Source organism: Pelodiscus sinensis, chromosome 2 (genome assembly GCF_052426305.1).
Source record: "Pelodiscus sinensis isolate ZL-2025 chromosome 2, ASM5242630v1, whole genome shotgun sequence".
Taxonomy (NCBI): domain Eukaryota; kingdom Metazoa; phylum Chordata; order Testudines; family Trionychidae; genus Pelodiscus; species Pelodiscus sinensis.
Genome location: NC_143053.1, coordinates 188,836,929 through 188,852,106, shown reverse-complemented (window position 1 = coordinate 188,852,106; position 15,178 = coordinate 188,836,929). Strand labels below are relative to the sequence as shown.

The 15,178-nt window shown below is 44.6% G+C and overlaps 1 protein-coding gene across 1 annotated transcript in view; it reads right to left on the bottom strand.

Moving 5' to 3' along the window:
• The window catches only part of AZI2 (5-azacytidine induced 2), a 51,469-nt gene extending 46,853 nt beyond the window's left edge, over window positions 1-4,616 (bottom strand). Inside the window, exon 1 of the mRNA XM_006134305.4 lies at window positions 4,409-4,616. The gene's annotated coding sequence lies outside the window, so the exon portion shown is untranslated. The remainder of the gene's footprint in view (window positions 1-4,408) is intronic.
• Window positions 4,617-15,178: the final 10,562 nt, after the last annotated feature.

Below are 15,178 nucleotides of genomic sequence, written 5' to 3'. Positions count from 1 at the left end.
ATTGTTTCTTGACTCAACCTGTAAACAAACATGACTACTGTGAAGCTGCATGTGATATGGATTCCTGCCCAATAAAAATGATACTGAAATCAAGGATTCACTTTATATTAAATAGCAGTCAGCTAGTCAAGAACTGCACTGTAACTTGTTTATGCTTCTACATGTAGTTTATGGTAGTTTGGGATGAAACTAACACTATGAAAAAATATCAGAATATTTGCTGTTGGCAAGATCAACTGTTTAGTAATTTACGTCTATGTTATGTGAATTCATGTGAAAATTTCTAAAATTTGTGACTAATTTCTGCTCTTAGTGAATGCACTAAGTTCTTACTAAAGAGGATAGGAACTATAAGCATATATAAGGGCAAAATTTGTCCTTTACACAATACACAATTAGCTACTTTATAAATGCTATCACTGAAATAGCATAAAGTGGCAGAGGGAGTTATGGCTCCCAAAATGAAAATGAATTCCATTTTCATGGAAACAGTTGGACTGAAGATAAAGGACTGAGAGACATATTAGCAACCTGCCTCAAATGACATAGGAAAAAAAAGGAAATTTTTAAAGAGTAATGAGCAAAGATGACAGATTAGGTACATTATAAACATAAAAAACATTATAAAACAGTGCAAGTAGTATTAATGAATTGAATAACAATACATCCATACCTTAAGTACTCCATGCAGTATTGGTCTCAAAAAGATACATTAGAAAAGGAAAAAGCACAGAAAAAGGCAACAAAAATGATTAAGTATATACATCAGCTTCTATATAAGGAAAGATTAAAAAAAGTTGAAAAGTCCAACTAAGGAGAAATATGTTAAGAGGTTTAAAAAAAAAAAAAAAAGCCACCATGAATGCCGTGCAGAAAATGAATAAGGAAGTGTTAAATACGCCCTCACATGAAGCAGAGGTCACCCAATGAAAACAACAAGTAGCAGGTTTAAATAAAAAAGCACATCTTCACAGAGCACACAATCAACCTGCAGAACTCATTTTCAGGGGATTTTGTGAAGACCAAAAGTATAACTAGATTCAAACAGAATTAGGTAAGTTCATAGAGGATAAGTCCATCAATGGCTGTTATGGTGGCATATCGGGCCATCTTGATTATACTATGGGTGTCCCTAAACTCTGACAGAAACTGGGACTGGACAACAGGGAACGGATCACTTAATGATTGCCTGTTCTGTTCATTCCTTCTGAAGCACCCGACTGTGACCACTGTTCAAAGACAGGACGTTAGGCTAGAACAGGGCTACTCAACACGCGGCCTACAGCCCATATTCAGGCCACTTGTTTGCAGCCCGCAATGCGGTTTGAGTTTACGCATGTGGGTCAACACATGGCCCACGGGTGGGATCCTTTGAACATGGCCTCCACTGAGAACACACTCCACAATGTCTCACAGGCAGGATGAGCATTGAAAGACGCAAGCGGATGGGCTGACTGGCTGGAACAGACGGGTATAGGGTGTTGGCATTTCTAGCCCCCAGGGAGGTATACCAGGAGCGCCGGGGCATTGTGGGAAGTGCTTTGTATTCTTGCCTGTCAGTGTGAAAGAAGCTATTTGCATATATTTTCATGTATATGCAACCACACTTAAATTGCAGCCCTCAGCATGTGCTGTGACTATCATTATAGCCCCTGGAGCTTCCGAAGTTGAGTAGCTCTGGGCTAGAAAGACCACTGCGTCTGACCCAATATGGCTATTCTTACGTTAGTCCAGTTTCTCAAATATTATGTTTGACACAATTAAATTGATTTTATGATCTATGAATAGATGATATTTACAGAAATGTTTCCTCATGTTAAATATATGCATTATTCCATAAATCAGTAGTTCTCAAACTACAGTACATGGGTCACTGAGTGCTTGATGGAGATCTGCATCAGCAGATCAGATACTAGCTTGTCAGATGGTATTGGTTCTCCTTGTTTTCATCTGCTATATCTCATTAAAATAAAAACTTCAGAGGGGTAGCCTAATTAGTCTGTAACTTGAAAAACAACAAATAGTCTAGCAGCACCTTATAGAGGAACAAAACATGTAGACGGTATCATGCGTTTTCGTGGGTACAACCTACTTCTTCAGATGAATGGAGTATTAAAAGTCCAGATCCAAAAATAAGTTACTTTTATTTGGCCATGGCACAGAATTATGCAATTTATATGAATCCTCAGAATGATGTGCATCTCATGAAAAAAGTGACTAATAGGGATATGAACATGTACCTGTGTACATGGTTAATCTACAAACCTCACAGTTACATGCAGCCTCTCCCCTCCCCCACTGCCTCCATTTCAGAGGCAGCGGGGAAGTGGGGGGGGCAGAGGAGAGGAGGCAGGAGCAATGCACCTAGGGATCTGTCTTTTAAGTTGGCTTACTGTGCGTATCAGCTCCTGCGGAGTCACCTGTCCCCTCCCACCAGTGCTGCTGCCTCAGATACAGTGGTAGTAATGAGAGGGGGACAGGAGGTGGCTTAAAATCTGGTTTCACATGAGCACCAGCTCCAGCCTGGCCCCCGCATGTAAACGTGTAACTTCTGACAATTTCAATGGTTACATTATTAAAAAAAAAAAAAAAAAAGGCAATTTTAACATCTCTAGTGACTGAATGTTAATACTTGTTTTTTTAACTCTTACTTCCAGAGATATGCTAAAGCAAACAGAATTATTACTATAGATCCCAAATAAGTCTGTGTCTGCAAAAAACACAGTCCTGTTCTTCCCTGTTAGAAATATTTGGTTTAATTCCTTATAAGAGCACATGACACTAAAATATTGCTGCATACACTTAAAGATCCTACATTTCATATGCCTCCCTAGATTTGCTGTGGGCTTATGAAAAACATTTTTGTTCTATAATTTATATGAAATGGTAATAAACAGCTTTTGAGATTTAACATATTTTATCTTGGGGCATAATCATTTCCCCTTTGCTTAGTAATAATCCCTAGCATTTATTCTTTTCTTGTTCAAAGGTTTTTATAAGCATTACACAATCATCAATACCATGTGATGTAGTTAAGCATAATAAACGGTTTATAGATTGGGAAACTGAAACAGAGATTAAGCAAACTGTAAAAGGGTACAGAAGGACTCATGGCAGTCAGAATTAAAATGCCTTAAAGTTCCTGGTGCCTTGAACTTAGACTAGACTTCCTTTTTAATAAAGGTTCCATTTTCCCATGATTTTATCTGAACACTGAACAAGAAACATTTGTTTCTCTTTTCACACTTTCCTTCACACAGCCGTGATATTTGTGGGGAAAAAAAGAATTATTTCACTGATTTCCAATATAAAAATGTTTGATCTCACACTATACCTCACACGATAGCTATATGGAATCAGGGTTTCTAGTCTCCCAAATCTCTATTATTCTTCCTGTGAAAATAACTCCAGTGTTTGCCTTGGCAGGCGCTGCTTATACCATTCCACTAATACCATTCCACTAACTTCGGTAGTGACATGGACATGATTCTTCTCAGTTTCACCCCCAGCTCACAGGATTCTGACTTGGAGCAAAGATATCAGACATCCTTGTCAATTTAATTTTGTAACAGCTGGGGAAAAGTTAGGAGAAGCACCGGAGAGAGATGTATGTGCAGATGCACAACCACACCTGCATAAATTCACATTTAGATGGTTATCTTGGCATCCAAAAGAACCAAAACATTTAGTTTATCTGAATGTTTAAATTCTGCACAATTGGACAAATTACATCTCCCCATCCTTATCACCTGCTCATATCACAGTTGCAGGTGAATTTCTCAGGTCCACACTATTACAAGTGTAGAGGAATGGTTATTGGTATGGCAGCCACGTTTGGAATGCGCCCATTACAGTAGAATTCGATCGTGCACCCATGACTTCCTGGTGTTTCATATTTTTCTCCCCTCTCAATTTTCACTACCTATGTTATGGAATTTTACACATTCTCGTATAAAAGGGCTTCGTTGGCAGGGAGCCTTCTCCCGGTGCCATTCTGAGACAGCACTTTCGCTGCATAGTTCCCAGACGCCTCCCAGCTCCGGGGCAACCGGGCAGGAAGCGGCACGGCAGCCCGTTCGCTGCTCCTGTCCCATCAGCTGGCCAGCTTCCTCTCTCCAGAGGGCGACTCGAATACGCCCGGGGAGGTTGGTTGAAGGAAACTTCTGTGGAGGCCCGTGGCACAGACGCCATCGCCCAGGACTCGGGCTCCGGTCCGCAGGGACCGCGCAGTCGCCGTCGCACTGAAGACAAGCCGCGGAGGGCCCAGAGCAGACCCGAGGCAGGGGGAACGCGTCCCGCAGCAGGCCGGGCCGCTCTGGGCGGGGAGCCGCGTCAGCCCGAGTCACCCGCTGAGAGAGCGAGTCACCGCAACCCCTCCCCGGCCCCCCGGGGAAGCGCCAGGCCTGACCTGCCCGGGGTTGCTCGGCTCCTGTCAGTGGCAGGCAGCGGCCTCAGCGAAGAGGAAGCAGCTGCTCGGGGCTCCCATCGCCTCTGCCCGGGACCCGGCCTGACGACGCTGTTCCCAGGGCCTCCCGCCCTCTTGAGGAAGTCAACAAACCCCTCACGTGACACTAACGTCGCCCTCCCGCAGGCCACCGGCAGGTCCCGGAAAAAGACGGGCTCTAGAAAGGGGCAGGACTACAACTCCCGTCATGCAGAGCGCGGGGCGGGATGTGGAGTGCGTGTGTGCGTCACAGCATGGCGGGAATTGTCGTCCTGCTCCTTTGAATAGTTGCTGTATTACTGGGTGTCCTCTCCGGTGGCCAACCCCGGTTCAGGGCCCTCCTCGTGCGGGCGCCAGCGCCGCCGCCTGCCCAAGAGTTGCAACAGCCGCCCCCTTGCGCAGCACACGTGCCTCTTAGAAAATTACAGTTTTGCTGCTCCCTGGAGCATCTGTGCAGCTTTGCATTCCTGTAAGCTTTGTATGCCATCCAGAGTCCTGCATGTGGTCCCTCCCAGTGGCTTTCCATATGCTCTTTGATATGCTCGCTCTCACACACCAATACACACCTACACAGGACTAGTCTTGCAACACTTTAGAGACTAACAAAACATGTAGATGGTATCATGAGCTTTAGTGGGCACAGCCCACTTCTTCTTCAGATGAATGGAGTTATTAAAGGTCCAGTTTATATATGTTGTTCCAAGGATTCCTCGTGGGATGAGGTTTACCGGGGCTGCCGACAAAGGGTTTTGATGTCGGCAGGGGAGCGTCCAGACTAGCGCGCTGAGCGGACAAACAGCCGATCAGCTGTTTGTCGGCTCAGCGCGGCAGCCATGTAAATTTCAATGAAGCCGCGATCATTTAAATCGCGGCTTCATTTGACTTTGCCAAACAAACAAATCTACATGGCTCCGTCGATGGAGACATGTAGTTTAGACGTACCCCTAGAGTCTATCTTAGAGCAACCCTACTACCTATAAATTCAGAAATACAACAAAATTATTAATTGGCTATCCAAACAGCCATTTCAGACCTGTATTTGGCAGTGCTGGAATTAATAGGGTAGTAGCATACTCCAGGCTTGAAGTGTTTACAATAGGGGTGGGGAACCTAAGGCTCAGGGGGCCACGTGGCTCCCTGCTTGCCTAGCTCTGGCCCCTGTGGCTCAAGGCTTCCCCACAGCATTGGAGAGCCTGTGCTGGTGCTCCAGCCTCCTCACCATCCCCCACAGGGCCAAAGCACACACAATCTACTAGCCTTGGCCTCCCTACGTTCTGGTGTGCAAGGGTTTGTTTGGGGTTTTTCCCTCTTCATTTTTGCGCAGCCCCTAACTGATTTTTCTGAGGGTCAGTAGCCCCTGACCCAAAAAGGATTCCCCAACCCCGGTTTACAGGTTTATTCAATGGCTTTCAGCATCCTCACTCTAAAATATTCTTGAGGGCATTCTGCACCAAAAATTAAAAACTGCACAAAAAACTGGAAATTTTGCACATCATATTTTAAATTTTTGCAAAGTTCTGTAAGTTGTATTTATCAACAAATAAATGCAAGCCACTGGCTGCACAAAGATGTCAGATCACCCTGAAGCCCCCACCTCCCACTTCTGGGACACAATGTCAGTGGTGAGCCTGCACCCAACTTTTACACAGTACAAGGCTTTAGCCTGCCCCAGAAGAATCCTGGGACTGCCTCTCTGTGACAGGCATACCAGGTGTGGGGCAAGCAGGCTTAGTTAGGGAGGATCCAAGTATGGAGGCTCAATGTGTGGGGATCCAGGTGTGCAGTGAGAGGATTCTCTGTGGCTCAGTCAGGATTCTAGGACTGTGGGGGGATATGGACGCACAGAAGCTTATGGGATGGGGTCCCAAGTGCAATGGGACTTTGCAGTGGCTTCCAGGTGAGGGTAGCTGGGGCTCATTGGAGGGAGTCTGGGTGTGGGCCTCTCAGTGAGGGGGGGTGGATGCTGGAAGAGTGGGGCTAAGTAGGGTGGGAGTCTGGGTGCAGCTAGTTGGGGCTCTGTATGTGGGAGTTCAAGGTGGTGGAAGGGAGTGGGGCTCGTCCACATGAGGATTTGAGTGCAGAGAGCTCAGTGGGATGCAGGGCGGTTCCAAATATAGAAGCTGAGGTTCAGTGGAGAGAGGTTTGAGGGGTTTGAGTATGAAGGGGTAGGGTATGAGGGGTTCTGGATGTACCAGGTGGGTTTTGGAAAGGATATTTAGGAATGGGAGTTGGGTGACTGGGGGAGCAGCTCCCTTACAGGGACCCCTTCACACACAGCTAAGGAGTTGTTGGGCAGGAAGCAGGGGAGAAAGTTGAGCTAACTGCAGCTGTGGAATAGTCTGACACAGCCCCAAGCACTCTTTGCATGGAAAGAGAAAGTCCTGTCTTCTTTTACCTGAAACCCAGCTGGGACTAGCTGCTGATTCCAGCTTTAGAAGTTACTAGCTGAGTAGTCCCTATCCCTCCCCAGTGATTTGTCTCTCTGCTGGGTGCTCTGGGTGCCTACAATGATGTACCTGCACTGCTATGGAATGATACTTGACTGCTCTTGCAGCGTCCCTTTGCTTCCCTGTCAGAAAGTCATTTTCCGGTGGGAAAGCAAAGAAATTGCAGGGACATTAATTTTGCACATGTGCAGTGGCACAAAATTCCTCCAGAAGTATATAAAATGTTTCCCAATTCTGCTGTCTGAATTCAGTTGCTCTCTGAGCAACATCCTTAGGTTTTTTTAAACTGGTACATTTTCACGGTCTTATACAGTTTAAACTTCTGCTCAATGGCCCTGATTCTGTAGACATTTTATGTAAGGGTACGTCTACACTGCCACCCTAGTTCGAACTAGAGTGGCTAATGTAGGCATTCAATGTTGCAAATGAAGCCCGGGATTTAAATATCCCAGGCTTCATTTGCATCTTGCCGGGCGCCACCATTTTTAAATCCCCCTTAGTGCTGACTCCGTGCCCGCGACTACACGTGGCACGGAGTAGGTAGTTTGAATTAGGCTCTCTAATTCAAACTACCGGTACACCTTGTTCCATGCACATGGAATGAATGGTCAATTAGTTACCAAGATCATATTATCTCATCAAACCATCCCCTTCATAAACCCATCTAGTTTAATCTTGAAGCCAGATAGATCTTTTGCCCCCACTACTTCCCTTGGAAGGCCATTCCAGAACCTCACTCCTCTAATCATTGCTAAGTGTCAGAAAGCCATACTCCCTGTATACAATTAACATTTAATAAACTACTTAGGTTTAATCAACATTAGCCATTTTTTAATTCAGCTACTGAAATTGTGTAGACCAGAGCTTGGTAAAAACAAGAAACTTGTTCTCCACCACTTGTTACCTTTTGTAATAATTTTGATCCTTGCAAGTCGGCATAAAAAGTTGCAAAAAATTATAAGAGCAGCTTTTACACTCACTTTTCATTGACTTTGCTACAATGCAAATGACTACACAAAGAAGAAGAAAAAAAATAATGGAAGTCAGGTTCCATGGATGGATCCATAATAGTAATTAGGTGCCTAAATCCCAGTTTCAGAGTTTTGTGATCCACAAAGCTCCTGCTAAATGATATAAGCACCTAATTTCTCTTGGCACCTAAGTTTTTGCAGTAAAGGGTTTTGTATGCCTACATATCTATCTCTGAGCATGTAGACAGTTGTTTTATTCTATGTATCTGGCACGTAAGCCCAGAGCATTTGACAAACTAGGAGTAGACAGGTGTTTGACCACCTATCTCATGTGTGGGGCCTAATCTGGTGGGTATTGTCAAGATGTCTGGAGTAGAACGTAAGTGTAAATACCAACCTCAAGGCATACAGTTAAGAAATAGGGCCAGTGCTAGGTTCCTCTGGTAATCCCACGGGTTGTGTTGCACAGAGGAGGGAGTATTCAGGAAAGACTACAATGGGGGTAGGAAGAGGCAGAATAGGGCCATGAAGAAGTGGGGTGGGGCCCATGGCAGAGAGAGGATTTTTCCTGGCTCCATACCCTTCTAGGGACACTACTGAAATCTGGGGCTGAGTTAGTTGTAATATGGTTCATCTGTTCTGACTAACTAGGTCAAGCAGAAACATGATTGCTTTTCCTCAGTCCAATGCAAGATGAGGAAGGAATAATTCTCACTTTATCACTGTGGGTGTGTCTAGACTGCAGAGTTTTTTTCAGAAAAACAGCAGTTTTTTAAAAAAAACTTCACTTACATCCACACTGCTATTGCGTTCTTTCGAAAGAAAATCGAAAGAACACAGAGTTTTTTCCGACATTGGTAAACCTCATTCTACGAGAAAGAATGCCTTTTCTGAAAGAGCTCTTTCGGAAAAAGGCGTGTGGGGACGTGGAAGAGGGAGTTTTTTCGAAGGAAGAGGCCTCCAGGAAAAAGGACAGGTGCCCTGGTGGGCACTCCATCCATAGTAATCACAGCTTAAATGCGAGATAGCGTCCATTCATTGTGGACCCTTTCTTTCGAAAAAGCAGGTCGCTTTCTCGATGTGCTTTGGCAGTGTGGACGCTCTCTTCTGAAAAACCTTCTTTCAAAAGAAGCCTGCAGTCTAGACATACCCTATATAGGAGTTTCCTTCCAGAAAGCCCTCATTCAACAAATCCAATCCACATAGATTCCCTGGGGAGGGCAGCTAGATCACACTGCTGTCCTCTGCTATTGAAAAGAATGTTAGGAATTTAATTCTGTGTCATAATCAAGGCAGAATGCTTTTGTACATTTAGAGTTCTCCAATCGAGGCCCAAAGGAACTGTGTATCATGCCACAAAGCAACCTGGAGAAATGAATGTACATCTGAGTACAGAAATTGCTCCATATTATAGCATAACTATATATCATTAACTTTCCACCCCACAAGATCTCACTACAATGTGAATAAAGAGATGGAAAATAGCTGAAAATAGTGTCTCAGGGAATAGAATTGTGGTTACAGAGTTTCTTCTCTGTACATCTGTTGGAAAAAATGATCTCAGTTAGGGAAAAGTATCCGATTATTCTAAATGAGAAAACTCTCCTTTTGAAAGAAGAAAAAAAGATCTCAGTCTTTATAGATAATAGGTCTCTAAGAAATTTTGTAATTTTACTATGAACAGTTAGAAATATTTTGTTACATTTGAGTTAAAATATTGCAAAAAATGTAGGTCAGGCGTTGTTGACGCTTTTTTTAAACTCAGAGAAAAATAGACCTCTGTTTTCAGCTGTATTTAGAATCCATGTTTCCATGCTAATAAACCACTGCGCCAAATCCTGAGGTCAGTTCTTAAGTCTCTATCTTTTAATTTACACATATGTGCTAACTTTAGTAGGGCCCTGCACTCCATTTGTATGTTCTAAATTGAGGATCAGGGCAACATCAAGCAAACTGCTGTTAATGTGGTTTGGAATTAGCCAGAGTTAAAATTGTATAAAGACTTAAGGATTTCACTGTTCACTTTAGTATGCCAGCTATATTTAAAAAAATAAATTATCAACATATAAGCCACTTTAATATTATAGTATTTCCTCCACCCTATTTTTCTATGTATCAATTTAGCATAATTTTATATCTATTGTTACTTTCTCATATTTAAAAATTTGCAATTTTGCTTTAAAAAATTAATCAGGAAAACATATTGATAGAATGGGGACTAAAGTTCAGATGTTAAAAGATATTTAGGTGCTTAAAAATGCAGATGTGCAGTTAGTGAGATTTTCCAAGCATCTAGGTGCTGAGAAAATTAGGGATGTAGTCCTGGATCCACACAGGGCCTTAGGCCAGGTCCATGCTATAGCCAAAGGTCGTCTTAAAGTACACAATTCCAGCTACATAAAAAGTATAGCTGGAGTCGACATACCTTAAGCTGAGCTTTGGTGGGAGGTAGATGGGAGAAATGTGCCAATTGACTTCCCTTACTCCCTGTGAGGAGTAGGAGTTCTGGGATCAAAGGGCATGCTCTCAGCATTTGATTTAGTGGGTCTTTACTAGACTTGCTAAATCGAACTCTGGAAGATAGACCACCGCAGTGTCAATCTTTTGGGACATGAAGACATGGCCTTAAGTACCTACCTCCTCACTTAGATGCCTACATCCAAAATTTAGGTGACATTAAAATCCTCAAAACTCCTGCTCACCTGCCACCTAACTCTTTAGGTGTAACCCATGCACCTAATCTCTTTGGGTATGTCTACACTAGCCCCCTAGTTCGAACTAGGGAGACTAATGTAGGCATTTGAAGTTGCAAATGAAGCCCGGGATTTAAATATCTCAGGCTTTATTTGCATCTTCCCGTCCGGGCGCCATTTTTAAATCCCCCTAGTCCGAACTAACTGCCCGCAGCTACATGCAGCAGTTAAACGTTAATTCAAACTAGGTCCTTAGTTCGAATTAACTGTTAGTTTGGACTATGGAATGAGGTGTAACAATTAATTCAAACTAACGACCTAGTTTGAATTAACGTTTAACTGCTGCGTGTAGCCGCGGGCAGTTAATTCAGACTATGGAATGAGGTGTAACAGTTAATTCGAACTAAGGACCTAGTTCGAATTAATGTTTAACTGCCGTGTGTAGCCGCGGGTAGTTAGTTCGGACTAGGGGGATTAAATAATGGATCCCGGATGAGAAGATGCAAATAAAGCCCGGGATATTTAAATCCCGGGGTTCATTTGCAACTTCGAATGCCTACATTAGCCTCCCTAGTTCGAACTAGGGGGCTAATATAGACATACCCATGAAGAGACCCCTGTGTGGGAGGTAAGAGCTATCTCTTTAAGAGACCTCTGTGTTGGAGGTAAGAGTGAGTTGAATGTTACTGTTGCTGGGCAGATTTAGCACTCCACACCCAGAAGCTTCTGGAGCTGGATATGGTAGTTTGGGGTCAGACTCCACGAGGAAGCAGGGAGGGCAGATGCTTTTCTAAAGCCTTTGTGTTCTGGGAGAAGCTGAGCCAGGAACAGAGAGCAAACTGTTGTTCCTCACTCCGCAGCACTTAGTAGCAGGTAGTGATTTTGTTAACCCTCTACCAGGGATCACGGGCAATGCTACTTAGATCAAGGAGAACCTGGGAGGGAAAATACTTTTTTCTGTGTTAATTGTATGCTTTAAATATTGTTTTGCTTTTAGCCAAACTGTTTGGCTACGTCAAGACTGGCATGATTTTCCATAAATGCTTTTAACGGAAAAGTTTTTCCGTTAAAAGCATTTGCGGAAAAGAGTGTCTAGATTGGCACGACGCTTTTCCGCAAAAGCACTTTTTGCGGAAAAGCGTCCGTGCCAATCTAGACACGGTTTTGCGCAAGAAAGCCCTGATCGCCATTTTCGCGATCGGGGCTTTTTTGTGCAATACAATACCGCATTGTCTACACTGGCCCTCTCGTGCAAAAGCATTTGCGCAAGAGGGCTTTTGCCCGAACGGGAGCAGCATAGCATTTCCGCAAGAACACTAACAATCTTACACGAGATTGTCAGTGTTCTTGCGGAAATTCAAGCGGCCAGTGTAGATAGCAGTGCAGCTGCTTTTGCGGAAAAACTTGCCAGTCTAGACGCAGCCTTTTAGTTCACTTTCTCAGTCAGTGTGGTTCTTCAGCTCCTCTTTAAATGTGGTAATAGGGAAAGAGTAATTTCTATTTTGTTATTCTCAGTTTTTTGTGTTTTCTTGTAACAGGGTTTTCTTTAAGTCTGTTCACCTGTGAGTTAACAGACAGGTTAATCAGTTAGCTTGCTGTCTAAGAGCAATCCACAGCAGAGGAAGAGTTTGCCTAGAGTCCGACTGCAGATTTCCTACAAGCAAGTGGAGAGATGGGTCAGACTCAGCATATGGTGCAGATTTGATGATCACAGGCACAAACTGAGACTTTGGTGAACTAAATCTAAGCTTTTGGAACCTCTCAGTCTTTTTTGATTGTGTTTGTGTAGACTGAACTGTTCAAATTTCACTTTTAGGGTACATCTAGACTACATGCTTCTTTTGAAAGAAGCTTTTTCAAAATAATCTTTTGAAAAAGCTTCTTTCGGAAGAGATTGTCTAGACAGCCACTCTTTTTTTTTTCGAAAAAAGGGTCTATTTTTTCGAAAGAGAGCACCCAGGCAAACTGGATGCTCTCTTTCAAAAAAGCCCTGTTTGCGTTTAAGAATGCCTTTTTTCGAAAGAGCTCTTTAAGAAAAGGTGTTCTTCCTTGTAAAATGAGGTTTACCACTGTAGAAAAAACCGCCATGTTCTTTTGATTTAATTTCGAAAGAACACGGTAGCAGTCTAGACAAAAGTGAAGTTTTTTCGAAAAAGGCCACTTTTTTCAAAAAAAACTTGTAGTCTAGACATAGACAGAGTTTTCTCTTTACTTATGTTTACTGTAACTATGGACGTTATCTGTGGGTTATAAAATAGCTGTGTTATGTTGTAAGAATTAGATTATTTGTTTCATCATAAGATTTTATAAAGTTATTTAATTAAATTCATTTCTTCAGTATCTTTTTGAACTTGAATGTAAGAAGGCTGACACTGGGCAATCCTTGCTGAAATTCCTTATAGACTGAACTTTGGGTCTCCAGTACTGCTATGGGAGTAGGGTTTTTGCAAAAACAGGTGGCAGAGGGGGCGAGCTTACAAACAACAATATTCCACTTCTAGCTGCCTCCCCCACCAGAAAGAGCTGCCTCTCATTTCAAAGCCAGCAGTTGTGGCCCTTCCGTTGCATTCACAGAGCCAACTCTGGGGAACTCCATGCCTGGCTATGGGTGTGAACTGCCCTACCCAGCCCTTCCTAGAGGCACACGGAACACAGAGGGCTCCTGCTCCAGGACTGTCACTCAGCCCTGGGTGCTGAGAAACACTGGGATGCTACTGGGAGTAGGCGAGGGGTCAGAAGCCCCCTGGGGCTGAATTGACTAGGGTGGGTTTCCTCCTCTCTTATCTCTGCAGAGTGCATGTCCTAAATGACAAAGCTTCCTGGGGGTGCTGCCCCCATCCCTTAAAATAAATTGCAATTTCAGTTCACTTTGGATCAGATCCCAAACTCATTCACCAAAAGTGGGTTAGGATGCAGCGCCTCTCTGAGCCCCTGGTCACAAAGGGCTGACAGATGACAGCAGAATTGAAACTTGACTTTTGTTCCCAGCCTCAGGTAAGGGCATCCCTTTCCCATTCCTTTTGCTCTACTTAATTTATTCTCAAGTGCCAGGAATCAGAACTCGGGAGCTGCACTCTGCTTGCGGGGTAGGGGGGAGACCCCTCGCCAGCCTGCTTACACCCCCACCTGCCCACTGCTCACTCCCACATACGACTCCGCTGCTCACTGCTAGATGCCCCCACCTGCCACTGGCATGCTGCTCACCCCTGTGCCCGCCACTGGTTTGCTGCATCCCTCCTTACTCTCCCTCTCATCTCTTCACCTAAATATCAGGACAAATGGCAACCCAATTGTACATCAGTTGAGACAGGGAACATAGTTCTGATTTTATTAGGATGTCTGGTTACTCTAGGTCAGTGGTCTCCAACCTTTTTATACCCAAGATCACTTTTTAAATGACAGACCAAGCCAAGATCTACCACCCTGCCCCTTCCTTGAAGCCCCGCCCCTTCCTTGAAGCCCCGCCCTCTCTATTCTCCTACTCTCCATCACTTGCTATCCCCAATCCTTATACTGCTGCTTTTTTTTAAAATCCTTCTGTAGGAAGAGGTTTTTCCAACATTTGGCCTGTCTAGACTGGACAAAATGTCAGAAAAAAAACCCTTCTTTTGGAAGCCACCTTATTCCTTGTGGAAAGAGGAATATAGGGGTGACCAAAAGAGCCTGTTTGCTCTTCCACTAAAAAAGCGGAAGAACAAACGCAACCCTGGATGCAGAAGAGTTTTTCTGGGATATCTCCAGAATCCTGAAAAACTCCTGCAGTCTTGCTGGACCCTTGCTGTGTTGAGACAGGATGTGTAGGCTCTGGGGTGGGAATGAGGGATTTGGGTGTGAGAAGGGGTGAGAGGTGCAAGCTCTGGGAGGAAATCTGGATGTAGGAGGAGGTGGAGAAGGGGACACTGGCTCGGGGAGGGGGCTCCAGGCTGGGCAGTGTTGGGATACTAAGCAAGCCACAGGCTTGCGGATGTGAGGGTGCAGGAATTTGGGTTGGGGTATGTGAGGGGTTGAGGGCAGGAGGTTCCAGTGTTTGATAGGCTCAGATATAGGGTCTGGGGAAGGGGGAATGCAGGAGTGGTTGTGGCCAGATGGGGGCTTGGCCCCAATTGGGGGTTTTATAGCCAGGCTTCATTTTTAAATAAAATACTATGTCAAACACAAAAAGTTTCTGCATTGTCTTTATTTATGAGAATGGCAGGAAACCTGCCTTGAGTCAGGGGTCACTGACCCATAAAAAAGTCATTTGGGAGCAGGGGACACAGTACTGGGGAGGAGTGCTAGTGGGTTCTGGAGCAGGGAACAGGGTGCCAGTGGGGGCAGGGGAGAGGGGGCAGGGTGCCAGGACAGGTTTCTGCAGCAGGGGATAGGGTGCTGGGGTGGACAGGTTTCTGCAGAGGGGAGCAGGGGGACAGGTTTCTGTAGTAGGAGACAGGGTGCCAGAAGGAACTGGTCTCTGCAGGGAGGGCAGGGTGCCGGGGGACAAGTTTCTGCAGGAGGGGGCAGGTTTCTGCAACGGGGTGGGGAGGCAAAGGAGAGGGAACAGGGGGCCAGGAGGACAGGGGACAAGTTTGGGGCAGAGGAGAGGGAACAAGGTTGGGAGCAGGGAGTTCCCTACACCAGCCATGG